Here is a 10,494-nt window from a genome sequence, read left to right as displayed (position 1 = left end):
TGCATTTGTCATGGAAAACTGCTTCCCCACGGATGACTGTGCCTCGTGTCACCTGAAAATATTTTGTTGGAGAGGGATTTAGGCGAGCAGGGGAGTTGAGAACATCTCATTTTACAGTCTAGTGCTGCCTTTCTTCTGCAAATTATGTTTTTTTACCCCTTTGATTTTTTTTTTTTGATCTCCTGCCACTGTGTTTGATCTCCACAGGGCCCTATTAGCCAAGTACATGTAGGAAGGTTAAGAGGAATTGCAGAGAGATAGGTCTAATGGCGTTTGTCCTCTGCCCACACTGAGTAGTCTCACGGAGGAGGCAGAGTTTCATCGTCTAATAAGATCTGCGTTAAATCAGCAGGACCTTGTTTGGACTTTCAAACTTTTCAATACTAGTGTGGTTGAATTCATATTTACGTCGGGATCAAGATGAGCATTTCCTTTCCTTTCCACTACAAACACAATAGAAATTTACATAAATACAGAAAATACGATGATTTGCATATTTAATATAAATCAATGCGTCAAGGGCTGAGTGCCACAGACGGGGCAGGGAAGTTACTAAGTAGTCAAACTTTAATGCCAGGAACACAGATGAAGCAGAAAACCCATTATCATGCCAAAGCATGTAATACACCCGCCAGTCGACTAGAGGACAGCGTGTCAATGTCACGACTACGCCTCATCTACGCATGAAAAAGCATTTGGTTAGGTGTAGGAAAAACAAACATGTGGTTACGTTTAGGAAACCATGTGGTTATGGTTGGGTACCAAAACTACTTGGTAAAGGTTCGGAAAAAAAATTCTATCAAGAAATCCATTTCGTTTTCACAAACTCAAACCCCTGCCTGCTAGGAGAAATAAATGACCCGCACCTACAAAGTTTTACACTTTTGTACTTATTCATTGACCTCCGCTACATGACCTTTTTCACATGACCTTTGTCACAAGACATGCGTATACTCCAATGGTCACACCAACCTCTCGTGAACTGGCAGGTGTATCACATGCTTTGGCATCTAAGTGGTCATGCACCAGGTTTAATTTAAAGGCAGTATGTAGTCGGAGTCTGTAATGGCAGGCCACACAATGCAAACATCTACCATGTTTGTACAGTCTGCTCTGCCTTGAGCTTTTAAACATCGGGCACATTGAAAAAAAGCTCTGTATTCCATGTGTAGTCATCGTTTCATTCTGTCAGAATTGAAATAAATAATAATTACATCACTCATGAAAATGGTATTATTAATTGAAGGGAATTATCACAGTATGAAACCATGTCAAAGGCTTAATCAGGCTCTTGTTTTGCTCACATTATCAGTTATAATGTCATCATTGTGTGCGTGTAGCCAGTGGAATGGCAGGGCAATGACAGGGTAGAGCTTTTATAATTAATTATGTCCAAGCACTGGCACAATGAATTCTTTGCTAAGGGTACAGTGAAGATGTGCTACACTGTATGTAGTTACTGTGGCCGTGAACTGAGTGCCTCAACCATGAATGGTTCGAGTGGTTTCCAGGCAGTCTCTGTAGACTGATATCAGATTTACCGGGGTGGGAGAGGGTGGTGGGGGGTACTTCTGGTGGATGAGGCTTCAAGGGCTCTCACTGAACAGGGAGGTCACTGAAATCTCCATCTTAATCAGCAAGTCAAAAACAAAAGAAGATATGTCTCCCTTCCAAACCTTCAGGATGTGGAATATAAACAAATCACACCTTTCAAATGCATGTAGAAGTTACACATATAATAAGAGACAAAAGAGGAGTTGAACTTGGTAAAAGAAATGGTAAATGCTAACTCAAAACTGTTAAGGATTATTAATTAAATATATCAAATCAACACTTCAGTAAAATATTTACCTCTTTAAATATGTAGCTGTATGTTTGTTTGTTTTCATTGCATAGCCTTGAGGTCATGAGACAACTCCATGACAGGGGGAAGAGTTTGAATATTCTAATAGCTCACAAACACATAAAATATTCTATCCAATTGTCTTTATTTTGTGCCTTTGCAATTGTGTCAAAGAGCATGGACACTGATTGCCAAAACAAATTCCAGTAACTGGGAGATTTTTAAAGCAAATTCCTCAAAAAGAAAACTCAAATTTATTCCACTCGATGGGAATATTAGTGAAGATATCTTAACGTCTGAGTTTTTGGAATTCATTCCATTCCTCTTCAATCACTTGAAAGATACTAATTTGTCACTTAAGACAATAGGGTGTACCAATTTCTAAGTTAGGAAACCATGTAATACAATCAATTAAACTGACATATTCTCATTGGAGAGTTCGATCCCCACCACCAGAAACAGGTAACTCTCTATCGTTTTCCTAGGTGATGGCTTACTTGAGCTCGCCTGTTAAAAGTTAAGCAGCTTGTTACAGAGATAGCTTTTTCAGTTTACAATTTCTCTGTGAAAGAATGAAGAAAGTGACTGACAAAATGACTTTCAGTATGTAAAGATACTGTATGTTGGTGAGATGTCAGCCTTTGGGAGCTTTGTGCAGGCACGTTCTCACTTGTGCACTTTAAGATGAAACTAGTAAAAATCTTGGAATCAACTTGGGAAATTTGGGAGAAAAAATGAAGACTTACATTTTTCTTAATAACACCTGCTGCTGAGATGTTCTTAATAAAAGGCAGTTTACCTCCCGCCTGTGCAGATGCAACTGCTCAGTGGATAAATGTCCAGCCCGGTATCACGCCAAAGCATGTAATACACTCCTCACTCCACTAAAGGGTACCATGCCAGTGTGACGTTTTGTCTCACCTAGCCGTGAAAAGTACACATATGTATGACCAGGATCAAAGGAGGTCAAGTGACAAAGGTCATGTGGCAGAGGTCATTTGATAAGATATATTTGATGTGGGAGGATAGGTTGGGTGTGGTTGGATTGATTTTCACCCAAGAGATAAGGGTTCCAGTCCGTGAGAAAAGGACATGGATTTCTTTCAAGAAATCTTTTCCGAACCACAGTAGGCCTAGTTTTTCTTTTCCTAAACCTAAGTACGTGGTTTGTGGTGGCAAAGGCACTTTCTCTGTTCTCACCTATAGGCAAGGCAACAATGTGACACCTGTAGTGGACTTGCAGGTGTATTACATGCTTTGCCGTATGATGTGTTACAACATTGTTTTTCCAATTACAGTTTGGTATTAAACTTAATCACCGCCTTGCTTAATTCTGTTCACAGTTTTTTCTTTTCCAGTGAATGAAGCAGCACATTTCTGTACTGCACAGAATCTGTGGGTAAGTGGTCAGGGTCAATGGTGGGTACAGAGTTGTGATACCAGAAAACTGGTTTTACATCTTGAGAAGCATTTTACTCTATTTTGGGAAAAGATCAAGGCTTTGCTTCTGTTTCAAATTCAGCCAAAACCACAATCTTTCCCTCATCAAATCCTTTGAGTGCTTGAACTTAGCCATGAAAATGTTATTAAGGCTTTAGTCATTAAAAGAGGAAAAAAACAATCAAATTCCTTGTCAGTGAAAGTTTTGCAGCATTTCATTGTGCTCAGTACAATTTACCAAAGGGTATTTGCCTTTTCAATATAGTAGTATATTACCATCATTTCTAGAGGCCATGTTTCCATGCTGTGGTGAGGGACTGTTTTGGTTATAAGCACAGTGAAAATAGTAAAAAAAATTAAAAAAAAAACAAAAACTGGGTTAAAGAAACAAAATGCAGCAGTTGCAATGGGAGTTTTACATGAGTTAGGCATTACTACAAATATGCAAATGTGTTGATTTTAAGTTGTTTGATTGATTTCTGGGAAAAGATTAGATGTTTCTTTCAGGGTTGAATTAAATATTTCGACAGCTTAGGCCAATAATACCCGAAAACATTTTTTTTGTAGTTCATGTCAATATATTTCAAATAGATTTTTGATGGAACTTAAAACACAAGTATCATCAGTAAAGTCTTTCAAGACTAGAGACCAAAATAACTTCAAAAAGTGTAAAAAAATAACTTCATTTCTAAATGAGATGTTGTAGTTGTAGTGAGCAGTTTTGGAGGGTGATCTGTTGTGAAAATGTCTATCGGGGATGAAGCTGAGAATGATATGTTGGACAATCATTGTAATAAAAAACATATTTGCGGCTGAACACGATTTGCAACATGTCGTTAATGGTGTTGTATGAACGTTGAAATTCCTCAGAAACAGAAAGACAAGAGTGTTATTTTTAGGGTAGGGCTTCAGGCATAGAACGAAGAAAGGCCTCTCTGTTTGAAAGTCTGCGGTGTGTTTTATCACCCGCCCTGGCAAAGTGGGCCAATACTGACCACTAAAGGGTCCAAACAGGCATGAGGGGAAACATGTATGTGCCAGAGCTGAAGCAGGAGAGCAAGGAAAGGTGGGGGTTGTGGAAGCAGGGTGGGGCAAGAGAGGGTGGGCGGGCGGGTGGCGGGCGGGCGGGTGGGCGGGCGGTCGGTCGGTCGTTCGGTGGAGCAGATGTGAGCAGAGCTGAGGACGAGCTTCACGCAAAGACACAGTTCCATCGATGCTTCTGTTACAGCCTGGAGCGGGGAGGGGGAGGGAAGGAAAACAGAAACAACATGAAATTGGAAGCGGTCCCAACGCACAGCCCTGCAGGACACCACACTGTTCGCAGACCGTGTTCAGACAGACAACTAACAATCCAGGTCACGTTAAGTCAACTCAACAATCGACTAGTGTTGTAATTTTTGGTATGAGGACAGGCTCTTTTGGGCTGAGGGATTAGGCATTAGGGGAATGGGCCAGTGTTTTATGCTAGCAGTGTGTCATATGTGTCTGGTCCAGTAATTTCCTGGAGTCTCTGTTGAAAACTTTGGATTGACGACAAGACAAGATAAGACTTGACAGGAAGTGACTCATAAAACGATAACTTGTAATTTTTACTCTTTAGTTTTTATACAGATAAAAAATATAACAGTTTATAATACAGCCTGCAAATGACTACATTTACTGAGTAAGGCTTCTCTTTTTAATTAGTTAGCTTTAGAGGTGCTAGGTGACAGATCCTGTTACCTGTGGACAGAGCTGAGCTATCTGTTTCCCTGGTTTTATGTGTTTGTGCTAAGCTAAAGCTACCTGTTAGAAAGCAAGTGTTCTATAGAGGTTAAAAAGGAAAGGCTAAAAGGAAAATTAAATTAGCCAGCTGTCTGTCCATAGCTATACAAGAACATAAAAGCCTGCAGTGGCACCCTTGCTATAGATAAATACAGTACAAACCACCAAATGTCCCAGTAAGGAGATAAAAAGGAGATATAAGGTTAGTGAAAAAGTAAATCTCTAAACATAGTTATCACTTCATACTGTGCAGATCAGAAATCCAAACTTTGCATCCAGGAAAACCACAATGGAATATGGTAAGTCTCAGTGGCACTGTCTTTGCACATTATCTGCCAGATGGGCCAACATAGGGCCCGCTGGAGGGGAAGACAGGGTCACATCCTCCATCCTCACGCATTATGTAAGATTTATTTTTGGGATGTACAGTTCAAACCAGTGTGGGTTTGCCAAGTGGTTGTCAGATAGTCAACCACTTTCAGGCTCTTGAGCATGATGTGAAATCACCAGAATTTGACCGCCCAAAAAAAATTCTCCCCCAAATCTGTCAGACAGACCGCCTCGCTGGTTGTAATTATTCAGTCAGTAAGACATTTCCACCTGATTTGACAAGAAGAATATTTCTGGCATCAGTGTTAAATTTATTTGCTCAGCGAAGGAGGCCAACAGTTGCGTGGGACTTATTGCGTTGTACATACAGGTGTTGCCAGCATGTTTCTTAGCTCCAAGGCTTAACAAGCGTTTCCTAACTGGCACGACTATGGGCTCAGTAAAGCTGAACCTTTAGGACAACCCCCTTATATGGCACACTTTGTGGTGCTTCTGCTCTCTCTCTCTCTCTCTCTCTCTCTCTCTCTCTTTCTGTCTGTCTTCCAAACCTCTGGTCTAATGGAATACATCTCCAGCATAATAAGCCACGTGGGTGTCTTTAAGTGAATAGAGAAAACCCCATAGTCCTTGGAGGCTTTTTGGCAGAGCCCGTCTGTGGCTCTAAATCTGCTATTTTCAAATGTGTATAATGTGGGTTTTTTTGTAGACGCACATCATGTTTGTGAAGGTGAGAACACAGATGATATAATTAGCCTCATTAATCCAATCAAGTACCAACAAGAGGAAGAGACTCTTTTTAGATGATGTCCCATCAAAGAGAAATTAAGTTTTAATGCCACTACGTTTTCAACTATCTCTGGAGTGAAAAGGTACCATTTTAGAACATACCCAATCATCATTATTTATCTACTGTATGGTTACAAGTTTTAAATCAGAGCTGAAAAATGTCTGCATTTATAGTAGATATTTACAAATAAAAAAACAGTGTTCTTGGTTCAACTTTCTCACTCTTATCCGCATTTTCGTCTGTTTTGTTCCCATGACTGACCTTCTCCTCTTTTGTCACTCCATTTTCCCCCTCCTCTCTGTCTTATACTCTGTTACATCTTGTCCTTACTCATGTCCCCGTAAAACCCCTTTTGCACTGGTTGTTTTGGTTGTCTATGCCTGGATGTTTTTCTGTCTGATTCTGTGTCTGTATGTTACATGAATGTCTGTGTTCTATGTTATATGTGAACATCACGCCTAACTAGAGTTCATGTTCAAGTCCCTGCTTCACCTCTCATTATTTCTGACTCCTACAATATGTAGTGGTGTTTCCATGGACTTTTCCACATTTCATGATGGATCACAATGCCTAGAGATTTATCATTTGTATTGATGGTTATAGTGATTGTGAGTATGATGTTAATGACAATAATGACAACATTTCAGAAACATTAATTCTAAACATGTTAATGTTTATTATTACATTAATCTCTTTCTTTTTTAGCTTGAAAAAAAAAAAATCTAAATTCCTGTGCCACTCAATTAAATAACATAACTGCGATAACATCGTAACCATTTCAATCAGCTTAGTGGAAAATCATACAGATCGCCTCCCATCCACTTAATCCCCAGATTTGTTATATATTTGACCACCTTCATATTTATGGAAAAGTAAAGGAGTCACTATCTATTTGAAAACGATCAACTCAATTGACCATCCCTCAACAAACACAGGAATATGATCAACCCAACAAAACGTTTTACAATATCTTTAACTTAAGAACTCATAAAATATAATCTTCCAAAAAGGACTTTCAAGCACAGCCATTAAAAGAAAACATATAATCAGAAACGGTTATCTAAACTATATAAACTCACATCATCAGCAAAATAAGAACAAAATCCATCCCATATAGAGACTTGGAAAGAAATGATACAATCAAGACTGATCTCAACTTTTGGAAAAGAAAATATAGCAAAAGCTACTCCATCGTGAACAAATCCCAACTATGACTGATTCAGTGTCAGATTATGAACTAAACACATCACCACAGTGCACGTCAGGGGCTTCACCGATTCAAATATCCGACCACAATGCACCTTCAACACAATGGATTGTTGATATCACGTTTTTTTTTGACAAAGCACACCGGCCCTCAGGTAAACACTGGGTCATAATATCCCACTGTCCCCATCTCACTGCCTTCGAGGGGATCTCACAGCCATCAGTCATTCTCACAAATATCACTGAAGCATCCTTATCACCTTGACCACAGCCTCCACAAAAAAAGATACTCCTTAACTGGAAATACAGAGACAAACTCTCACGATAAAAATAGATTTCATTTTACTGTTTTTTTTACCTGGTTAAATAAAGATTTAAAAAATGATACGACTACCTCAGTGGAAAGAATCATCACTGAACACAATAATTAATCAAAATCGTCCAGTTCAGTGAGTACTGGGAACTAATTATTATTATTAACTTACAGACAAACTGACCACCTGCAATTCTTCTTTTTGTTTCCTCTCTTAATGGATGTTGTTGTTATTGTTTACCAGCATTCATCTGCTGTTATCATTATTAGCAGTAGTAGTAATTTTGTTTTTGTTTACGGTTATCACTCATTATTCACAACTGTTTGTATTATCACTATTTATGATGATAATAATGAAGATTATGATTATTTTTTACTATTATTATTATAATCAACATTGCCATTGTGATGATTGATGAGGAAATTATTACTTGTGAACAGCAACACAGTGGGTCAAAACGTAATCTGAATTCATAAGACAATTGATGTGATGTTTTGTTTTCTGTAATTAAACTTCAATGAGTTTCTGCTGGGAACCTGCTGTTTAATATTGTTCTTTTTCCTTTATTCTCTCGTGTCGTGTTCATGTTTGGACCTATAGGAGGACCAACTCCATTCACAGTGGAGTGGAAAGAGCAGTCAGATATTAAGTTTTAGTCTTTCCTTGATAATCAGCTAAGACAGTAATACAATTAAAAAATGGAAAAAAAAATTAAAAAATGGTGACAAAGAACAAAATGTGACAAAGAAATTGACGAAGCATGAACCAAAAGGTCATATACAAACATATGGACAAACGTAAAGGATTATCCTCTGAATTGTTTTACATGTTTTGTCTTGTGAGGAATTTTTTTTTTCCTTAATGTGATCTTATAAACACATATATTTGGACACACGTTAAACTTTCCCTATCTCTCCTTTCTTTTGTTACGATTAATATATACGTACGTACAGCTGTAACTATAAATAAAGCTCAAATGATCTCAGATCAGTTTGTACATTAACTTGAGTATCAGTTTGTGATGCTTTTAAACTACAAAATCTATTGTTTCTTAGGGGTTTCTTTGGGAGTTAAACATTTTCATTGTTTCTTGACTTATTGTAATTGTATTATGCACTGTAAGCTCAGCATGTGAATGTATACCGAATGTGGTTATCTCTTGAATCCCAATTGTTTTCATTTTTGCTCTTTACGTACTCTAATGAGAAATGCACTGGACCTTTGAAACCAAACATTCATGGTCTGATGGGCTTCAGGCCTTCCTGAGATTGGGTGATGTGGATTTTTTTTTTACGCTTCGGTGGGCGAGGCTGGACTTCAGAGTAGGAGGTAGAGAAGAAGGAGAAGAACTGGCTACACAGATGGGTAGAGCTCTCATCTATCTATCTATCTATCTATCTATCTATCTATCTATCTATCTATCTATCTATCTATCTATCTATCTATCTATCTATCTATCTATCTATCTATCTATCTATTGTTCCATTATCCTGCTCCATGCCCTCACTAACTCAATCCCTCTTCAACACTGAGTCACACGTTTAACATTGTATGATACACTCACACTCAAACAAAAAAACACTATCATCAGCGTACCAGCTCGCTCACAGAGGAGTTGAAACAAATGACAGAAATACACAAAATCTCAGGATTTGTCCAGTTTGAATAGTTTCACTGATGATATTTCACCCGACATTTAGTTTATAAAGATAACATAATAAATAACACTCTTGGTTTTCAAAAATATTTGCCCCAAACGAGCTTCCAGTCAAGTTGCACAAAATAGCCATTACATGCAGATTTTTGGGAAGTTGAGAGAGTTGTTCTTTGATATTAAAGACCCCGTTAACACCTGGCATTAACAAATGAAACATGAACTGGCAATGAGATCTTATCTGAATAAGGACAAATTTGACTGCTTTGTCCCTGCAATGCAATCAGATAGGCAAGCCCACATCTGTAGATGTTCTGGCTTGTGATTGGCTTTCAACCAGGTATAAATGTAAATAATACAGCATGACCGCAAATTTAAGAAAAATCCACAAGAAGGGTCAGCTCTGATTCTTTCCAGTCTGGTACTGCCTCAACCACTGCCTTTCAAAACCTCCAAACTACTTTTATTTAGTTTTACAAGAGAAAACACTTGGCTAACTGGCTGGTTTTACAAACACTTGGTAAACTGCCCACATCTGTTAGAGGGGAGCGCCCAGCCTTTACCCTGTGCTTTTCTATTAGAGCATGTGTCAGTCCAAGGGGATGGTACCGTGTCAGTGTCACACTTTGCCTCACCTAGGCTTAAAAAGGAAGATACCATAGGCTGAGGCATAAAAAACAACGTGGTTACGTTAAGGAAAAGGTAATGGTTTGTGATAAATATGACGCAGTTACAATTTGGTTAGATTTAGGCACTTAATTAGGGTTAGGAAAAGATCATGATTTGGGTTTAAAATAAGTCACGTCACGTAAGTTAAATGTGTTTCGTTATATAGACTAAGTAACTTACATTGTGTAAAAGAAATCATTGCTGACTTAACCCAAACAATGGTCATCTGGGTGAAAGTCTTTGATAGCAACTTCCAGCTTGTGTCAAACTAGTTTAAGCTAGAAGGAAGAGAATTTAGGTGACCTTTCAACTTACTGAACAGCTTTATCATTTATTAATAATGTAGCGACAATGTACAGATTGAATTTATATCTCGCTGAGATCTGCTCACGGTGTAAGGCAGACTAGTCTCATCCTGATCACAGTGTGTTCTGCATGCACGAACACTTTGCATTAATATATGTTTGTATGTGTCGGGATTCAACGT

This window comes from Embiotoca jacksoni, unplaced genomic scaffold, assembly GCF_022577435.1.
Source record: "Embiotoca jacksoni isolate LCO1_2020_lvr unplaced genomic scaffold, fEmbJac1.0.p SCAF_8, whole genome shotgun sequence".
NCBI classification, from domain to species: Eukaryota; Metazoa; Chordata; class Actinopteri; family Embiotocidae; genus Embiotoca; species Embiotoca jacksoni.
This window is presented reverse-complemented; position numbering follows the sequence as displayed.